The sequence below is a fragment of the Panthera onca genome, chromosome C1, assembly GCF_046562875.1.
Source record: "Panthera onca isolate mPanOnc1 chromosome C1, mPanOnc1 haplotype 2, whole genome shotgun sequence".
In the NCBI taxonomy this organism is placed as follows: Eukaryota; Metazoa; Chordata; class Mammalia; order Carnivora; family Felidae; genus Panthera; species Panthera onca.
Window position 1 is genome coordinate 56,571,991 of NC_138346.1, and position 21,466 is coordinate 56,593,456.

A 21,466-nucleotide genomic window follows, 5' to 3' on the forward strand; every position below is an offset into this window, starting at 1 on the left:
TTGTTATATATATTCTTAGGCTTTGTGAGAATAGAATCAGAATATAAGAGTAAGTTAAAGACTTTATGTTAATGATCCTGTAATATTTGGATTTTATTACTTTTCATCTCATGTTGGGTAGAGAAGGCTTTGAGGAAGAAGGGCTAATCGTCAACAGTCAGAAAAAGAATTAATGGGATGCCTGGGTTGCTCAGTGGGTTGAGAGTCCAACTCTTGATTTGGGCTCAGGTCATGATCCCAGAGTGGTGGAATTGAGCCCTGCATGGGCCTCTGTGCTGAGTGTGGAGCCTGCTTAATATTCTCTCTCTTTCTCTTTCTCTCTTTCTCTTTGCCACTCTCTTTAATTTGTGCTCTCTCTCTCTCTAAATAAAAAGAAAAAGAAAAAGAATCAGTAGTTTTAAAATTTCCACTGATGAAATAGTTCTTTCCTTTAAAAATTTTTTTTTTGTGTTTTATTTATTTTTGAGACAGAGAGAGAGAGAGAGACAGAGAGTGAGCAGGGGAGGGGCAGAGAGAGAGGGAGACACAGAATCCTAAGCAGGGTCCAGGCTCTGAGCTGTCAGCACAGAGCCTGACCTGGGGCTTGAACTCACAGACTGCGAGATCATGACCTGAGCCGAAGTTGGATGCTTGCTGACTGAACCATTAATTTACAACTTTCAGGTCACCTAACAATCCTGAAGTTTAAAAACAAATTAAGAGGGGTGACTGGGTGACTCAGTAGGTTAAGCATTGACCTCAGCTCAGCTCATGATATCACACTTTGTAAATTCAAGCCCTGCATCGGGCTCTGTGCTGACAGCTCAGAGCCTGGAGTCTGCTTTGGATTCTGTGTCTCCCCCTCTCTTGGCTCCTCCCCCACTTCCACTCCCTGTCTCTCTCTCAAAAACAAATCAACATTAAAAAAATAATTAAAAAAATAAAAACAAGTTAAGAAGACTAAATGTGAGATCAGAAAAAACCATGAATGTGCTTGACTGCAAAAACATACCATGTGACATTTTTTTGTTAATCTCTCTCCATATTCTTTTTTTAAAAATTTTTTTATTTACCTTTGAGACAGAGAGAGAGAGAGAGAGCACAAGAGAGAGCGGGGGGAGGGGCAGAGAGTGGGAGATGCAGAATCCGAAGCAGGCTCCAGGCTCTGAGCTGTCAGCACAGAGCCCGACACAGGTCTCAAACTCGAGAACCCCAAGATCGTGACCTGAACCGAAGTGGGAGCTTACTTGACTGAGCCACCCAGGTGCCCCCTCCATATTCTTATTGTACGTCCATTGCTACTGCAGAAACAAAAGCTCTATAGGTGTGGTATAAACTTTTCTTAGTTATTAGTTTTTGTTAGTGAAATTAGAACATGTCTGATTTCTATTTAATTTTACTTGATTTTATTTGAGCTTTACATAATTACCCAGAGAAATTCTTGTGAGAGTGGACAGGAAGCTCTGGGTGGTCCAGAGGTGACCATTTCTTCTGGGGGAAGCAGGGGGCAGGGAGAAAGGCCACAGTCAATTTTAATGAAGACTGTGGGCAGGATTGGGTTAATCCTAGCCCCATCAGACACTGTAAATTTTTATTTCATTACCATTTGGGTTAACGACTGAAATAATAGAAATAGAAATTTTATGACAAAATGAAATTTACCTGTTGACTATTTTGGTGGAAAATGGAGAATAGACTGCTAATTTAGGAGACTCTGTCTTCATTATTATAAATCATTACAGTAACTTTATAGTCCTATTAGCATTTATGAAGTAGTTACAATGCTAGGATCTATAGCATGATGATTTGAGAACTTGGTCTAAGTCAAGGATGGGTCTGAACTCCGTGCCCTTCAAAAAATGTCACAGCAATATTGTGTAGTTTTCCTCTATTGTTTTTCTTGTTTTGTACTAGTAATTGCAATTTTGAAATGTTCTTGTATTGCATTACCATACTGACAGTGCTGATTGAAAGCTATGTTGGGAGTTTTGGGAAAGGTTTGGTAGAGGGAATGTACCTTTTCACTTTTCTACTTTATTCCACACAGATTTTTTGGGAAAAGCTCAAGAAAATTACCTACTTGGGTTTCTTTTTTTTCTTAAAAAATTTTTTTAACGTTTATTCATTTTTGAAAGACAGAGACAGAGTGCGAGCAGGGGAAGGGCAGAGAGAGAGAGGGAGACACAGAATCTGAAGCAGGCTCCAGGCTCCAAGCTGTCAGCACAGAGCCTGATGTGGGGCTCGAACCCATGAACCCTGAGATCATGACCTGAGCCGAAGTTGGACACTTAACCGACTAAGCCATCCAGCCGTCCCCCTATTTGGGTTTCTTTAATGTCTATAATCCTCTTTATTTGAAAAGTCTATGAAATATCTATACAACTGTAAACTGTTATTTATCAAGCCTTTATGTCCTGAATTAGAAGGCACTTCTCGATCTTCTTTTTCTCTGTTCCTGCATTTTATAGTCTTCAGCACTTGCTCCTTTATTTAAACAAACAAAAAAAACCCAGTTAAACAAAAAAAAATTCCCCTAATTTTCAAAGTAATACATGCTTATTAACATAACGGTGAAACACATCACCCGTAGTGCCATTTCCCAGCGATAAGAGCGATGACTTTGATTTCTTTCTTTCTAGACCGATGTGGATGTACAACTTTTGGTTTTGTTTCTAAATATTGGTATTGTAAGGGATCTATGAGCAGGTACTGTCTCCCAACCGGTTCAGTGTTGTTTTATTAGAAATGGGTCTTACCTCTTAAAAACTGAAAACAAACTGAGGGTTGATGGGGGGTGGGTGTTGTGTGTTGGGGAAGGCACCTGTTGGGATGAGCCCTGGGTGTTGTATGGAAACCAATTTGACAATAAATTTCATATTTAAGAAAAATAAATCTGTAAAAAAAAAAAAAGAAATGGGTCTTACATTTCATTGGTTTATTTACTTCTAAGACCTACTCAGAGAAGTGGAGTCTAATTATTATAGGCTCGTCTCCTTTCTTATGCTTAGGAAGATAAACCTGAACCAATAATAGGAATCAAAACATTCCTTTAGCCAAGTCATGCTGATACATAAAAGTTTTCTGTAATTTATTTACTGAAAGCAGAGCATTATAAACTAAAACATGTTCATTATGACTAATGGTCTTTTCCTAAGGCAAGATAATCACAACAGTATTCTTAAGGAAATTCTCTATATAATTGGGGTCAAGCTCATATATAGTTTTGTGTCTGTGTTTTCACTCAACGTTGCATTACCAGCATTTTTCATGTCACTAAGTGTTTTACAAAAACATTATTTTTAATGGCTTCATGAAATTTCATTGGATTGGGGATACCATCATTTACTTAACTATTTCTCTATTTTTGGATATTTTGGTTGTTTCCATGTTTAGAAACTTTTTTGCTTTTATAACACTGTGGGGAAAATACTTGTGTATAAACCTTTGACCTTATTTAAGACTATTTCCTTGAGAATATGTGCTTTAAGGATCTAATAACTTCTTAATTGGTCTCCATAACTTCAGAGTCTATTCTCCTGCCTACTGCTGCAAGACAAATTTTCCTCAGACATCAGTCACGTCACCCATCCCATGCTCAGCCCTCAATGACTTCTTGTTGCCTCCAGGAAAAATTCTGTGGATTCTTCAGCTTGGAGATTGGAGTACTTGACAGTCTTGTTCCTTCCAATTTCTATAACCTATGTACCCTAAGTAACTAGGCTCTGTGGGGTGATTCTGCTCTTCCACAGCGCCCACCATGAGGACTTTCACTAATTATTTTATTTTTTTTATTCCTAATGTTCATTTATTTTTGAGACAGAGAGACAGAGTGCAAGTGGGGAGGGGCAGAGAGAGGGAGACACAAAATCCGAAGTGGGCTCCAGGCTCCAAGCTGTCAGCACAGAGCCTGCAGAGCCTGACGAGGGGCTTAAAGCCACTAGCCGTTAGATCATGACCTGAGCTGAAGTCGGATGCTTAACCAACTGAGCCACCCAGGTGCCCCTCATTAATTATTTTTAACTCTCTCCCTCCCTCCCTGTCTCAACCAAACATAAATTATAACTCCGACAGCTCCAATAATGTATGGGTTACATTGCCTGTCACAAAATATTTATCCTCAAATCTCTCAGTGCTGTCCCCAAAGGTTCTCTTCTTCCAATAAATCTCCTGCCCCCATCCCCAGCTTTTCTGGTTTTGCTAGTACTCGTGTGTGTGTGCATGTCCATGTATAAATGCATTGTGTAAGGTCTGAAAGGGCACATATGCCAAACTTTACCTATGAGAAAAGGCTCTGGGATAGAATTTATTGACAGGATTAAGGGAAACTTTCACTTTTTACTCTGTATACTTCTGTATGGTTTTGAAAATTTTTACAAGTGTTCATTTATTTTTAACTTAAAAGCAATAAAATTGTATATATTTGTTTAAAAAAAAAACCTTGCATGGTTATAAGCTATAATGGAGGTAGGGTTTATGAAATTGCTTTCTAAAGTTTTAAAGCTCAGGGCAAGTGCTAATGTGGTTCCATCCCTAGCTTTGTTCTGATCACCTAGGAAGCACTCTGTGCACACTTCAACTCCTACCTATCTTTCAAAGCCCAGTTCAGTCTTCAGCAAAGCCTGCTGAAACCCACAGTTGTCTCTACAAACTTAAATTCCTATGACATCGACTTCCTTGATCTTCAGTCTGGGGCATATGATGATGGATAAAGAAAGGTATGTTTAGCAGCAATCTAAACCATGAAAAAATGGTTCAGCATAGCTCTCTCTTCATGTTAACTCTTTTCTACAATTTTTTTTTTTTTTGTGCTTCATATATAAAGGTTATTTATTTTTGCTTTTTGTGTTTAGTGAGGGGCAATGATTGCAAGTGCACTGACTTCTATGTGATGTAAATGTCACAAGTGCTTCCGGGATTTCTTCATCCAGAATATGAAGGGATTGAATATTAGGGATCTTCCAATGTATCTCTGGTTCAAAAAGATTCTGTTAGATGATATGATCTAACATCATCTATTAGATGATGTGATTCTGTTAGATGATATGATCTTACCTGATAACTGGCTTAATTTGAAAATGGTTACTTTCTCTTAAAAAATGTCATTTCAAATCTTTTTATATGAAGAGATTAAATAGGACAATTCAAAGTAGTAATCTATTTGATAGGGTGGGAAGGACATTGAAATGCAAAACACCTGCATTTGAATCCTAACTCCACCATTACTAAATTCTGTTATTTTATTTATTTATTTATTTATTTATTTATTTATTTATTATTTTTAACATTTATTCACCTTTGAGAGACAGACAGAGCACAGTGGGGGAGGGGCAGAGGGAGAGGGAGACACAGAATCTAAAGCAAGCTTCAGGCTCTAAACTGTCAGCACAGAGCCCGATACGGGGCTTGAACCCACGAACTGTGACATCATGACTTGAGCCAAAGTTGGACACTTAACCGACTGAGCCACCCAGGTGCCCCAAAATTCTGTTATTTTATTTATTTATTTTTAACGTTTATTTATTTTTGAGACAGAGAGAGACAGAGCATGAACGGGGGAGGGTCAGAGAGAGAGGGAGACACAGAATCTGAAACAGGCTCTAGGCTCTGAGCTGTCAGCACAGAGCCCGACGCGGGGCTTGAACTCACGGACCGCGAGATCATGACCTGAGCCGAAGTCGGACGCTTAACCGACTGAGCCACCCAGGTGCCCCAAAATTCTGTTATTTTAGACAAATCACTTGACTTCTTTAATCTCAGTTTCCTTATTTATAAAAATGAGGATAATAATCTTTATCTCCCTTAACTATCCATGTGAATGTACCCAAGACAATTCCTGATACACAGTATGCTCTCAGGAAACATTAGTTTCCTTTCTTTTTTCATTAGTAACTTTGATGTGTGAAAGGTGCATCGGGCTCTGTGCTGACAGCTCAGAGCTGGAGCCTGCTTCAGATTCTGTGTCTCCCTCTGTCTGCCCCTCCCTGCTCACACTCCATCTGGCTTTCTCTCAAAAATAAACAAACATTTTTAAAAAAAGCAGCAAATGCTACTTTATATATTTATGTATCTACAAAGGAAATTCAAAGAGAATGAAGTAGGTGCTTTAAAACTGAGGTCTGGAGAGGTGCCTGGCTGGCTCAGTCAGAAGAGCAGGCGTCTCTTGATCTTGGGGTTGTGAGGTTGAGCCCCATTTTGGGTGTAGAGATTACTAAAAAAAATAAATAAACTTAAAAACCCCGAGATGTGGTAAGTATGAATATGTGCACAAAGTTTGTGTAACCCTCCTCCAACTGTGTGCTGGAATTGCAGAGCTGCAACAGGCCTGCATATTATTTTCTTTCTTATAGGACTTTAGTCACAGGAGGGTTAGAAAAGTTGAATGCCTCTTTGATGTCATTAAATGAGTTGCTTAAGTAAGTCATATCAAATATGATAGTACCTCAAATACTTTCAGGACTGACATCTGCTGGACACAGTAGACACAATGCCTGTGGCCCACGATAGTTTAGGGACCCATGATATTTCTTTTAATTTCTTTTAAAATCAGAAGAACAGAGGTGCCTGAGTGGCTCAGTCAGTTAAGCGTCCGACTGGCGCAGGTCATGATCTCGTGGTCTGTGAGTTTGAGCCCCACTTTCGGTTCTGTGCTGACAGCTCGGAGCCTGGAGCCTGCTTCGGATTCTGTGTCTTCCTGTCTCTCTGCCCCTTCCTTGCTCGTGTTCTGCTTTCTCAAAAATAAAAATAAACATTAAAAAAATAAAATCAGAAGAACAAAATGAGCTTTTAGGTCAAAAACTATTTTAATATATAACATTAATATATACATCTTTATACCAATCAATTGAAAAATGTAATAAGTATGTATGTGTGTGTGTATAATGAAGGAAGGAGACCACAAAAGTCATAACATAGTCCTGGATGCTGTAATGAAGTTTTAGATTTTCTCCCAGGAAACACATCTTCTGAACAGGCTGAGTAGTGTTTGTCTATGCCATTTTCATCCTTTCCTGAGCTGCACCAGGAGAGGAGTCTCATTGGGGTGCTCAGAGACCCATTCTACTGCATGGGTCTTTCCGTTTTTATTCCTGCCCCATATGAAGGTAGGAGATAAACCAAACAGAAAAACAAAACAATAAAAACAGGTATTTATCCCAAGCCTCAGATTCTCCTAATATGAGGTTAGAATCTTAAGAACAGAATCTTCCTTCTTATCCCAGGTTTACATAAATTTAATATATAAAGTCTATGAATATTAGTAAATTTGTAAAGGAAGTTTTTGGGAAAAAAATTCAACAACAAACACACACATATACACCAAGATTGATAATCTAATTTTGGCTGAATAAAAGAACATATGAACTGCTTACAAATAAGATACATAGAGTAGGACTGACCTTCTGAGATATGGAAAAGCAGATACTGTGAGAAGGAAGCTGTGTGGCATAATATCTCCTGCAGAGGACTCATGTAATGTAGGACGTTGGGTCAGTAAATGAGCTGGCCTCAACTCTGCCTTTTAAGAGATCTTTTGGCAGTAGTCAGTGGTGTTGTAATAGTGTTGTATGTTGATAGAGGGTAGCTTCACTTGTGGTGAGCATAGCATAATGTATAGAGTTGTTGAATCACTATGTTGTACCACTGAAACTAACGTTATAATGTTGTGTATCAATGGTACTTCAACTGAAAAAAATCATTATGCTGAATAAAAGAAACCAGATGTAAAAAAAGAGAAAGAAAAGGAGAAGGAAAAGAAAAGAAAAGGAAAAGGAAAGAAAAGAAAAGGAAAGAAAAGAAAGGAAAAGAAAAGAAATCTTGTGTTATTAAAGGGTGGGGCAAAGTGGAGACCAGTCACTGTAATTCTGTTTTTTTTTTTTTTTCCCAAATATTATATTTTGTTTGTTTTTTTTTTTTTTAAGGCTATTTACTTATTTTGAGAGAGAGAGTGCAAAGGGAGGAGGAGTAGAGAGAGAATCTTATGCAAGCTCCACACTGTCATCACAGAGCTTGACGCGGGGTTCAATCCCACAAACCATGAGATCATGACCTAAGCCAAGATCAAGAGTCAGACACTCAACCTACTAAGCCATCCAGGCATCCACTGTCATTGTAATTCTAAGCCAACTGTTCCTGACAGTGTGGATCTGCGAGTCTGTCTTAATTTGAAAGGCAGCCTTATGTAAAGGGGACTTTAAGGTGGTTGGAGAGGAAAAGTAGAAACTGTTTTCTCTCACCACTGGGTTTATGACCTTCGCTTTTAGATTGATCATTTTGGTTAATAATAATTCATGCTAATAATAAGCAACATATCAGGAGCACTTACTATGTGCCAGACACCGAGCTGAACACTTCACATGGATTGACTCTTTAATCCTCACTGCAATCCTATCGGGTAGAAACTATTACCATTCCCATTTTACAGAAAGAAAAGGAGCTTAAGGAGGTTGAATGACTTATTGGAGTTGTCACAGCCAGCCAAGGGCTCTGATTGGACAACTGGAAACTGCATTCTAACCTCTGCCATTACCAGCACGGAACCCGTCTTTGCAGACTATATAATCAAGATGCAAGAGTGTTAGAGTTACGGGCTGAATTGTGCTCCTTTCCAAATTCACATGTTGAAGATGTAAAGATTTCTTCACATGCCTAGTACCTAAGAATGTGACTTTATTTGGAAATAGCATCTTTTAGAGGTAATCAAATGAAAATGAGATCATTATAGTGGACTCTAATCCAGTATGACTGTTGTCTTTATCAAAAAAGGAAATTTGGACAGAGAGACTTCCATAGACATAAGATGATGTGAAGAGACAGGGAGAAAACAGCCATCTGCCTCCCAAGGAAAAGATGCCAGGAACAGATCCTTCTCTCACAGCCCTTAGAAGGAAACAACCTGCTAACACCTTGATTTTGGTCTTCTAGTTTCCAGAAAAGGATGCAATAAATTTCTGTTGTTTAATCCACTCAGTCTTTGTGTGGTGCATTATTATGGCAACCCTGGAAGGCTGGTACAGGGGCTAAGACATCTTTTGTATGGACCAGTCCTACAAGAAGATAAGGTCCCAATGCTATTTTGGAGGGCCTGAGCAGACTTCTTATTTTCCTTGTAGGTAGAGAATAATCAAATATAAGTAACAGATATTTTTTTCAAGAATTTTGAACAAACTGAAAATAAATGTAGTCCAAGGATTTGGGGCTAATGGTGTAAGACCCCCCCTGAATGGCTAATTCATGGCAAGTTAAGACTTGGTACACAGTAGAATTAAGTTGTCTTCTGTGCTTTCAAATAAATGACTTCTTTAACATAAGACATTATTATCCAAAATGAATTTTCAACTCAATCCAAATACTTAATGATGGTGGTAACAATGGTAGAGTCATTTGTGCTTAAGGACATTTGGACACCCTTGGGACCGAAAGAAATTAGACTGAGCTGAAGTGTTTTAATCACAATTAAAGATGTATCCAATGACACTTGGTTCAGATTTCATCAGATGCACAGTTATTTTGACATAAACAATTTAGTGGAAAATATGGTAGGATAAGAAGAAAAAGTTTTTTTAATTTTTCCAGGCAGATGAATTTAAAACATTTCTTTGTAAGAGACTTTCTGCATTATAACTCATTTGCTCATATTCTTTGTGTATAAATAATTTATTTGCATGCTAACAAAGAGAGTGATTTATTTTTCCTAAATTTCTCCCCCTTCTTTCGTAGCACTGGATATCGTGCTCGCACTACTCTGTTGAGAAAGTCAGTCGTTTGTGTAACTGCCTTCCTGGCACAGTGACTGCCTAGAGAGCTCACTTGGTTTCTTAGTGTTTCCTTAGAAGCCCTTATTTGATATTTATTTAATTCTGCTAATCTAGAGGCGCTTCAGCAAGCAAAAGTTATCCAGAAGATCAGCTGTTTCTTTCTTTGATGAATGCTTATTGTTTGTAAATGAAATTCATAGGTGAAAACAAATCCTTAAAAAATTATATACTATTATTAGATAATGTTTTTTTTTTTCAAAGGAAACCAGTGATCAGGAGGTATTTTCTCTTTGGTTGTGACTTGAAGACAGTTCAGACATATTTAACTGTAATTTTGGTAGCCACATTTGAGTAGGAAATAGTATACAAGACATTTCATTGCATATGGTAAGTGTATCAGAAATCTCTTTTGTGCCACCTCAGATGCTTTGCCTGTCTTGCTGGAGCTCTGGACGTCTCCCACTGCAGTTGCTGGGTGGTAACTGACTTGGTATGGCTCCAGGATCTAATAGATGGGAGGGTGCTGATGGGTAATTTATCTTTCTACCCCTTGATGGACTGTTCTGAGGAAAGCTTTCTCTATAGCTTATCCTGGGAGACTGTCTCTTTGTGAAGGGGCTAATTTTGAAAGACAATATCTTGCATTTGCTTCCCAGTCTTACCTGCCTCAGCTCTCTTTTCCGTTATCACCCTCACCTGGGATTCCATCTCCTTATGAAGCTTAGAATTTAAGCCTCAACCAGGCTCAATTTTCCAGGGCATTTATTCCAGGACTGTAAAAGTTCTGTAAGTGTTTAGTAAATTGAAATGAAGAAAAAATAGAGTCTGGGCTAAATGGGGGCTTTTGTTTAATCATTTTCATCTTTCTGTGCTTCAGAAGCACTTGGTCTGCACCTCTTGACCCAGTCACCTTGTGGATTAGTAGGGGTGGTGCCTGGAAAAAAAACAACCAACATATTAAAGTCTATTTCACTGATAGTAAGGGTTCTACCAGATGAATTGAAGAGAAGTTGCATTTCCAAAAGCCTGTTTTAATAAGGGAAGAGGAAGGGCAAATGATTCAGAGTGAGAATAGTCCAGACTGGGGGCCTGAAGCCCATCTTTCCTCAGAAACACAGTGTACTTCTAGATAAGTCATGGTTGCCTTCTCTAGGTACTTTCCCTGTTAGAAAAACCCCTATGTCATTTCTGGCCTTCATTCTTCCTTAAGAAGAAAACGGAAGTGTTTCTCCAGTGTCTTTTCAATTTCATTGAATTTATGATTGATGTGTATATGAGACTTGAAAGACTGAAAATGTGAAGCTTCTGTTAAAAGGTCAAAAGGAAATTATTATTATTGTTATTTACCACTCTCTTGCCTTTAGTAACTGGGAATTGTTAGAAATTTCATAGTAACTAAGGGAAAATTGTTTCAGACATTCAAGATGTTAAAAAAAAAAAGATACACAGCCTCTGTTGTATATTTTAGTGCATGTTGGCACCCAGGGCCAAGACCTTTGTGCTCTTGGGAAGAAATGTAGACATTATTATTACTTTTATTGCCATAACTGTTATTAATAATGAAGAGGATTGTTACAGAAATGAAAGTAAGGAGGCACCAGCTATGCTGACCTGTATGAAACCTTTTGCAATTTAATGAAAAAAGACAAGAAGAGATAACATTTAGAGTATTATCTATTTTTGTGTGTGTGTATGAAATTGGGGTCAAGCAACTATATCTGCAGGTAACATCTTTAAGGACTATGTAATCGATCAAATCCATAGTAAATGAGGAAAGTTCTAATTTTGTATAATTTGGCAACTGAAAAGTATGAAAAGGAAAGCTGTGTTGGGAACTTTAAAAAACTCCTGAAAGGTCTGCTTCTATCAAGATACATGTTGGGGAGGTTTATTATAAATCAACTGATCAGACCATGACTCATCTTCAGGGATGTTACTGGAAGTGGCTGTTTGGATCTTACCATCACTGGAGGTAATGCTTGATCTTGTCACTGACCATAAAGATGTTTCAAAAGCAGTGACATAAGCTGCACTCAGTAGAACCCACCAAGGCCACTGCAGCAGCAGTGTATTTAAGTGTTTAGTCCAGCAAAGACATGATGTTCATCTTGTCTTTACTTCTGCTGTAAGGGCAGACATGAAGAAACATTCATTTTGGCTAACATAAAGTCATTACAAATGAGGCAAGAGAGCAGTGGAGTGTAAAGCAAGCCGTCAGTCCCTATTAGTGGGAAAATTAAGAGAAGTTGTGGTGCTTCATGTTTGTGGATGTGGAAGGAACAGGATTCACATGTGCATTCATCGCCGCCATTTGTAGACTGGCACGAATCCTGGACTGGCACGGCTGACCTGGGGTGGGCGTGGGGATTGTGCTTCCAGGCTGCATCAATGTGTGTGGGGGGGCTTCTAAATGCCATATGTGGGGCAGAGAAGGAGTGTAAGCAATAGGTAACACTAACAGGTTTTGGGTTCAGATAGAGGAGAAAAAAAGTAGAGGAAATAAAATGTAAAGGCTGATCATCCAACCCAGACTCCTCTTCAGTGAAGAAATCCCTTTCATTGTGTCCTGAAAAAAACCACAGTCAATAGTATAGCGCAGGGGACCCTAATGTCAGTCTGGGGATTGGCTGCATCAGAATTTTCTAGGGAGCTTTAGAAATACACCGCCCAGACGTTCTGATTCACTAATCTGAAGTAGGATTTGGGATTCTGTATTTCAAAAAAATCTCTCCAAGGGATCCTTCTAGCCAGTCATGTTTGGGAATTCCTGAACTTTATTTAAGCACCAACAGTAACGCTGAGCTCATTACTATTTCGTTCCTGGTTGACTGATGTGATTATAAGTTGTTATCTTATTTCAAACCCAAATCTGCATCTTCAAAATTTTCACCCATTTTTTTAAATTCTTCCTGGAATTCTGGGAGTAATTTAAAAGTCTTGGGTCAAGTTGGAGAACTTGAATTTGTGATGGACCTCGTCATCATAGATTTATGATCTTAACCAGCAGCAAGGTAATATGGGAGCAAAGAATATGAATGATGAATCGACTCAGATATGGGGATTGGAAGATCAGCGAACTGAAGAATTTTAGGATGCTGGAGAGGGTAAAGTTGAAATGACCATACATTACCGGGGGACTGTTGAGGCCTTCAGAGCAAGTGTGGACTGGGTATGGGGAGCTGCCAAAGGACTAAGAGGTCAAAGGGTAGACTCTGCTGATGGGGGAGATTCAGTATAGGCTGGGCTGGTAGTTAACTAGCCTGCCACTGATTTCCCAGGCCTGGATGCAGTAGGTTCTCAATAGGTGTTTGTTGACTGACTGACGATGGCAAAAGGCAGATAGAGTAGAGAGGTGAGGATGGAAGAAGAAAGTGAGGAGACTGTATCAGAAAATAATTGACTAGAAATCTTAGAGGTGAAAAGTTCTTAGCGGTGGGAAAACCCAAGTTGGGGCTAAAGTGTGATGGAGTTGAAAGTGACAGCAGTTGAGAAAGGTTGTGGTTGTCATCATGGGTGATTCTGTTACTGAGAATTATGGCCAAAGATTGGGGAGAGTAACTGTCACTCAGATGTGAGCAAAGTGTTTGGAGATGATACAGACATGAAATAGAAATGGCAAAGGGCATGAGAAATGGCAGAGAGCATGAAGTGTGAGGGCCTGGCTCTGTCTTACGGGTGAGTTTGGGCATGTCCCACATCCATTCTGGACCTCTGTATTCTTTTGAGTTAATAACATCTTTTCTACCTCTCGTTCAGAGTTGTTGGAAGCTTATATGAGATACAGTGATAGGTTTGTAAAAGTCACTTTGAAAGGTTAGATGATCTCAAAGGACTGTCCTAGTTTTGAGATCATGCAACATAACTATTCCAGTTAATACAACATATCGATGTTATGATATGTGACAAAATATGTATGTATGATAAAGCTACAATTGAACTTGAAAGAAAAATATCTAAAACTAGTACTCTAGCACAAGTAGCCAAACAACAATTAAGCTAAATGACTTCTATCTCTGAAATTAATAGGTCAAGTTTGAGGAAGATGATTCTAATATTTCTTTTTCTTTCATCAAGCACCTGCTGGCACTTTTTGAAAGATCCAGAAATCTACATGTTGGACATGAATCTTGGGCTGCTGTTGCTGTAAATGCACCTTCCACAACTTGATTTTCTGTAATATCCATTACTCAGGTAAAACTATGTTGCAACTAAATGCTGCTTTGATGCTGATACTTCATTTTCAAATTTATCACCATTAGTTATAATTCTATAACTCTAATTTATAAATTCTAGTGAGTAGGCAGTTTTCCATAATGTTTCTTTACATCTCTCTCTCTCTTTTTTAAAAGTAAGCTCTATGCCCAATATGGGGCTTGAACTCACGACCTCCAGGTCAAGAGTCGCATGCTCTACCAACTGAGCCAGCCAGGTGCCCCTATGTATCTCTTGAACCATGGCTCCTCTTTTGACTTTGGAATATTCAAAACTCAGCACCCAATCTAAGAGGAAGATTGCAGTTAAAAAGGTGAGTCTATACAGTTCTTACATTGGCTTTACTTTCTACATTATTGTTTCTGCTGTGGAGCACAATCTCAAAGTCTCACGTATATCCAAAGTTGGATTCAGGTATGGTTTCTATTAAGTGGTCTCTTGCCCCTCATTTCTAACACAGTATTTGCAGCTAGTCCTTTAGGACGTTCAAAAGCTTAAAATATGTTCTTTTGGTAAAAGAAGGAGATATTCCCAGATTCATAGTGTTCTTCCTTGAAGTGTACTTGAGAGAAACTGGAAGTCCATTTCCAGGAGCCTAGTCTGTGGCAGAGGCATTATTTATGGCCTAAGAACATCATAAATACTGTAGGTTCTTTATATAAACCTTTCCTGAGTGGTGTTGGTTCTAAGAAGTAGAGGCTAGAGGTGAAGAGAGGAAAAACATTCTTCTGAGAAGGATGAGGTCACTGTTCCAGCATTTGGAAGGGTTTTTATCAATTTACAACTAACGCATGTCTAATGATAATTACCATGCACATGTATTACTCTTAGCAAAATAAGATAAAAAACAAGGGGCTGCGAGTTATTCCAAATTCTCTTGCTAAAGAAATAACAAATACAGAAAACTCAGGGGAACCTTGTACCTAACAGATGAACCTATTTGGTTCAGCTAGATTTCCCAGAACAGAACTGGGAGAACTGTTTTCTTTGCTTTGAATTACAGAGATTGAAAGTGGAATGATGTACATGGTGGCTTGCAGGAAAGGAGACTAACAAATGGAGAGATGGTTTTAGAACAGTAGAATGGGAATATTTTATATTACTTTGGCATTTTTCCTGGGCCCCCCATTGCTGTTATATGACTGCACCATTTCCTTATTCTGTTTTGCTCAAAGTTTTGCCTACTATATATTATGGATTAAATAGTGTCTCCCAAAAAGGATTTGTTGAAGTCCTAACCCCCAGGTCCTCAGCATATTTGGAAATAGGTTCTTTGTAGAGGTAACTGAGTTAAAATGAGATCATTAGACTGGGCCCTAATCCAATATGACAAATGTCCCTATGTAAAAGAAATTTGGACACAGAGATAGGCATGCATGGAGGGAAGATGATGTAAATCCACACAGGAGAAAATGGCTATGTGAAGATGGGGGCAGAAATTGGAGTTAGGAAGCCATAAGCCAAGGAATGCCTGGGGCCACCAGAGACTAGGAGAGCCATGGAACAGATTCTTCCTCATAGCTCTTAGAAGGAACCAATCCTGTTGACACTTTGATTTTGGACTTGCAGCCTTCAGAACTATGAGATGATAGGCCACTCAGTTTATGGTACCTTGTTATGGCAGCCCTAGGTAATTAATACACTCTACTTACACCAAACCTAGGAACTTTTCATGTTTCCTCCAGTCCTTTGCTGTCTATTGAGAAGTAAAATTTCAGACTCCCTAAAATGTCCTTAACTCTATCCTCCACCCAGTTTCCTCTGCACAGCTGTAGATGAATGGCAGGTAAATATAGTCCTCATTGGGAGGATTCTTACTTGTCCAGAAAGGTTGAACTGTGTAAGTGACATGAATTGTAATGCAGATTACTTCATGTCAGGACCAGTAAAACCTTGAACCTTAAGCATCTCCCAGATAAAGGAATATTGACAGATCTTAACTATGGAGATGGTGTTGTGATAATAACCAATTCAACACAGAATATTGCTTTTTTCCAAGGAAGATTCAAGTAGGGAGTCAATAACATGAACTTTCACATCAGCTAGTCCAAGATGAAATACTAGCATGGGCATCGATTAATCAAGATGGTCTTGTCCCTTGTGTTCTTGTCTTGGGAAAGAACTTAGTTCAGTATCTTTAAGATTTATTCACCTTGTATTTGCACTGATCACATTCATTGAACTGCAGACTGGAGCCAAGAACTATATTTTGAAGCTGAGCTGGTGATAGGCAGTCTGTCTCAGTCCTTGGAGTAAATCCAGCCATCTTAAATATTGAAGTGTTACTTTATGATGCCCTGGAGACATTTTCATCATGCCATATTCTTTGTGATCTGCTGAGACCAACCACTGAATTTGAATGCTTTTCCAAGATAGGTAGATTCTCTCAGTAAAAGTTACTTAAAAAGCTGGTGTGAATGACTGATAGAAAAATACCTATCTGGACATTTAAGAAATATAAATAAAATATACCTGGTGGAAAGAAAAAATTATTTTGACTTAACACGTGTATAATTATGTCCATACCCATATTTGTACACAGATTTTCTTTAAGTCCAGTTTATGCACCTATAGAGAAAGGACTGGAGCTTTAAAAACTCATTTGCATGTTCATGAGTACTTTACTTTATATCGTCATGGTCCTTTACCAGTTAGATACTGTTAATTACCACTGCTACTACTCCTAACATTAGCATTTAGTGGGTATTTACTGAGTAACAGGCAATGTGATAATTGCTCTTTCTACATAGTCCCTTTTAATACCTTTGACAACCCTATGAAGTATATCTCTTTGTCTCCATTTTACAGACTAGGAAACCAAGTCTTAGCAATATTAAGTAGCTTTGACAAGGTCACACGGTGAGTGATGATGCAGGGATTAGAGATCCAGATCTTTCTGATCCCAAAGCTTGTATTCTTATCCACTTTGCACTTCAATCTCAAGTGTACTGTTAAGTACAAAACCTCTTTTGGTAAAGGCTCAACTCTGACAGTCCACTTTCAATTGGCAGAGATCAGTTCAGAGCTGACATGTGTACAAGGAAGTAGCAGGATGCCTCAGGGACTGAGTAATGCAAAAGCAGCACCAATGGAGAGAAAAGCCATTCCTGGCACTAAACAGCCAGCAACAGCACCTTTAAATAAACGTAATGGACACCATATGCTAACTAACTTGGATGTAAATTAGACAATAAAAAAAAATTTTTTAAAGGAAAAAAAGAAAAAGGAAACGTAATGGGGACTCAGTCCCTTGTGTATACCTCATGTAGCCATAGCCAGTGACTGAGAATCTTGTATAATGAGGGTACAATTCAGGAGGTGACCATCCAATGCAACACTACAAGGGACAGGAACATTCAGAGTGTGCAGAACAGGTAGAGGAAGGCTAGAAAACTTGGGTGACTGAGAAGAAGAAATGGGTGGGATGGAAATGGAAATAACTCTTGGCCAAGAAAAGGAATTATAAGAAACCCGTATGTATTTTAAAACATGGCCATGAGTCCTTTGATGCCCTTCTTATGAAGACATAGGGGTCTATGCCTCTTCTGTTGAATTGGGACAGGCTTGTGACTGCTTTGGCCAAAAGAATATTATGGAAGTGATGCTATGTCACTTCTGAGGCTAGGTCACAAAAGACATGGAACTTCTACCTCTCACTCTTGAGCCCTGAGACTCTAGGCAAGAAGTCCTATTACCCTGAAGATGCCATACTGGCAGGGTCATGTTCAGGTGCTCTGGCTGATAGTCCCAGTGTTACAGCCACTTGCCTTCCCCTATAAGGTGCCAGACATGTGATTGAGGCCATCTGTCAGCTGAATGCAGCAGCATGATCACCATCAACATCATGTGGAATAGGTGAATCACCCAGCTGAACCCAGCCCAAATTCCTGATAGACAAAATCACCAACAACAGATAAGTGGAATCCCTAAGTATGAATTCATAGTTTGTTAACCATTTCTATTCATTGACCTGGCAGAATAATTGCATGTGGAACTTTGGGGAAGATGTCGAACGATAGAGGTCTCCATTGTGAGTGGGATTATGAGATCTCAGAATATATGCAGTTTTATGGAATGACACTGGTTATATGGGAAAGCAATCTGCCTGGAGAAGGAATGGATTGTGAAGATTGTGTCTCAAGTACCGGGCTAGATCTTTGTGGTTTGGATTCTAGTTTTAGGTCTCCTACTGACACACTGCCAGAACTTGGGCAAGTTCTACGGCCTTGTTAATACTTGCTAATAATACCTGCTGTACTTACCACCTAGGGAACGAAATGTGGCCTTGAGAAAAACATGAGCTAGTATGTGTGAAAGTAATTTAAAAAATAGGAAGCGCTACAAAAATGTATTACTTCTTTGTTCATTTGTAGATCTTCACTGATACTGCTGCTCAGCACTTATTACACTGTATTCCCTACTCCTTGTACCTAGAATAGTACAAAGCTCAGAATAAGTGCTTAATGAATATTTGTTGTAAGGCTTCTTAGACTTAATGCTAGATAAGGCAGACTGGAGAAAATTTAGTTGGACACTAGTGCAGATTTTTTTTTTGTAATGTTTGTGGTATAAAAAACATTAGAGATAAACCATTCCCATCCATCTTAATTTTCTAATGCACTCAATAGAATACCATATGTTTGAGCTTGACAAATATTAGTAAAAAGTCGGATGAGATCTGTCATCCAGAGGTTGTAGTAGGTATAATACTTACCAGTTCTGCCTTAAAGTAGAAAGAAGCATGGTAGGAGAGAAGGATAAAAGGAAGACATAAAGAGGTGCATCATCTCAATGGTTAATAAGACAGCATTGTCCAGATGTTTATGGCCTGGAAACCAACCTGCTAGAAGCACTGAGTGTCCTTTACTGACAGGGAAATGCCTGCATGCCCTGAAGGGTTACACAGGAAGTTCCCAGGCTGGTACTGCCCTAGTTCAGTTAAACAATCACTGTGAGCCTCTTCTGTTCCAGACCCTGCTCTGGCTGCTCAGGAGTATAGACATGCCAAAGATGCGATCCCTTCCCGTGGGAGGCTTATAGTCTGATGCGAGGACGCTGCCTTCAAGTTGTTTGCGAACTTAGTCTGTGAAAGTGTTTCAGACGCCCTCCTTCCTCTGCCCAACACTTTCTTCCTTTTAGGATTTGGGAAATCTACTTGTAACAACAGAAAGCCACAGTGAAGATGCACAGATGTGGAAAGCCCTCCATGTCATTTTCTTTTTTTTTTTTTTTAATTTTTTAATGTTTATTTATTTTTGAGAGAGAGAGAGAGAAAGTGGGAGAGGGGCAGAGAGAGAGGGAGACACAGAAACCAAAGCAGGCTCCAGGCTCTGAGTTTTCAGCACAGAGCCCAATGTGGGGCTTAAACCCACAAACTGTGAGATCATGACCTGAGCCAAAGTCCGGCACTTAACTGACTGAGCCACCCAGGTGCCCCCCATGTCATTTTCTTAATCATTTTTGGCACACAGTTCTTCCTTTATAAGGTAGAGATCATAGTTTCTTTACTATGTCTGGAGTAATTAAAACAAAACACCCAGAATGCATCTAGAACTCTGCTGACAATGTCAGCCAGGTTAAAAATATCTTTTTCATAATCTCTCTTTTTCTTTCAAAGGTATTAAAGCATTCTGTCTGCCCACACATTCTGTAACTTGTGCATCTTGAAGGTATTTATTTTATTTTTTTAATTTTTTTTTTCAACGTTTTTTATTTATTTTTGGGACAGAGAGAGACAGAGCATGAACGGGGGAGGGGCAGAGAGAGAGGGAGACACAGAATCGGAAACAGGCTCCAGGCTCCGAGCCATCAGCCCAGAGCCTGACGCGGGGCTCGAACTCACAGACCGCGAGATCGTGACCTGGCTGAAGTCGGACGCTTAACCGACTGCGCCACCCAGGCGCCCCGAAGGTATTTGGTTTTTATACTCCCTATTAAGATGCAAAATTTCTAAGTCCAAAGGAGGCAGTGTAAGTAGTGGAAATGAGAAGAAGCTTTAAGCCATATAGACCTGAGTTTAAATACCAAATCTTCTGCTTTGCTGCCTTGGGAAAGTTATTTAACCTCTGTGAGCTTCAGTTGTTTCATTCATAAAATATCTTGGACGGTTGTTATAAGGCATACAAGTAATGTATGCCAAATGGTAGCCAGTCAATGAATGGTGGTTGTTGTTCATGAGCCACTACATCAGCTAATCGAAACTACCCTAGGGTAGGTGCTCTGGGAGGGAAGAGTCAACCAGAATAGTAAAGAGGGAGTAAAAGGAAGGTAGGAAGGCCTTCAAAATATTTCCTGAATCACAGTTTATTTAGAGCAGGGTATCCATGAATTTGGATGGGGAAAAAAAACCAGAAGTCTTTATTTACACTAAGCTCTAATTGAAATGTAACATTTTCTTTTATTATATATATAGCCAACAAACGCCAGCAATATTGGCAATATCTGTGAATCATCACCAAATTATATATATTTTATAACATATTACAGTTGTTGCAGGTATTTCAAAATATCATTTACACTAATTACTACTTTATATATTTTTAAGTGTTTATTTATTTTTAGAAAGAGAGAGAGAGAGAGAGAGTGAGCAGGGGAGGGGCAGAGAGAGAGGGGGAGAAAGAATCCCAAGCAGGCTCCACTCTATCAGTGCAGAGCTCGACACAGGGCTCAATCCCATGAACTGCAAGATCATGACCTGAGCCGAAATCAAGAGCCTGATGCTTGGCTGACTGATCCATCCATGCACCCCATGACTACTTTAAAATTATGATAGATATTATTCCAGGATAATATGCTGATCCTGCTATTTAATACATTAATTAAAAAGCACATATATTACTATGTCACAAAATTGCATTTAAAAATATTTTGATAACAGTCTTTTAAGATATTTATCTGCTTTTGCAATGTTACTCATTTGTTTTATGTATTCTGAGAAGAGGTCTATGTAATCACCTCCCAAAGAATTGAAATGGGGATCCTAAAGAGATATTTGCACTCCCATGTTAATTGCAGTACTATACACAATAGCCAAGATATGGAAATAACCAAAATGTCTATTGGTGGATGAATGGATAAAGAAAATGTGGTATATTTATGCAACAGAATATTATTCAGCCTTAAAAAAGAAGAAAATCCTGCCATTTGAATTGAATGGATGGGTGGATTGGGAGGGCATTATGCTAAGTGAAATAAGCCAGAAACAGACAAATACTATATGATCTCACATGAGGAATATGAAATAGGGTTACAGAAGCAGAGGGTAGAATGCTGGGTAACAGAGGCTGGCAGTGGAGGAGACGGAAATGGGAGATGGTGGTCAAAAGGCACAAAGTTTTGGTTATGCAAGATGAAGAAGTCCTTGAGATCTACTGCACAGCATAATGCCTATAGCTAACAGTCCTGTACATACATCATACATCAAAATTCACTAAGAGGGTAGACCTTATGTTACATGTTCTTTTTAAGTGTATAATGCAATACAAATGTTCTTTTTAAGTGTATTGTACATGTAAACAATTTTG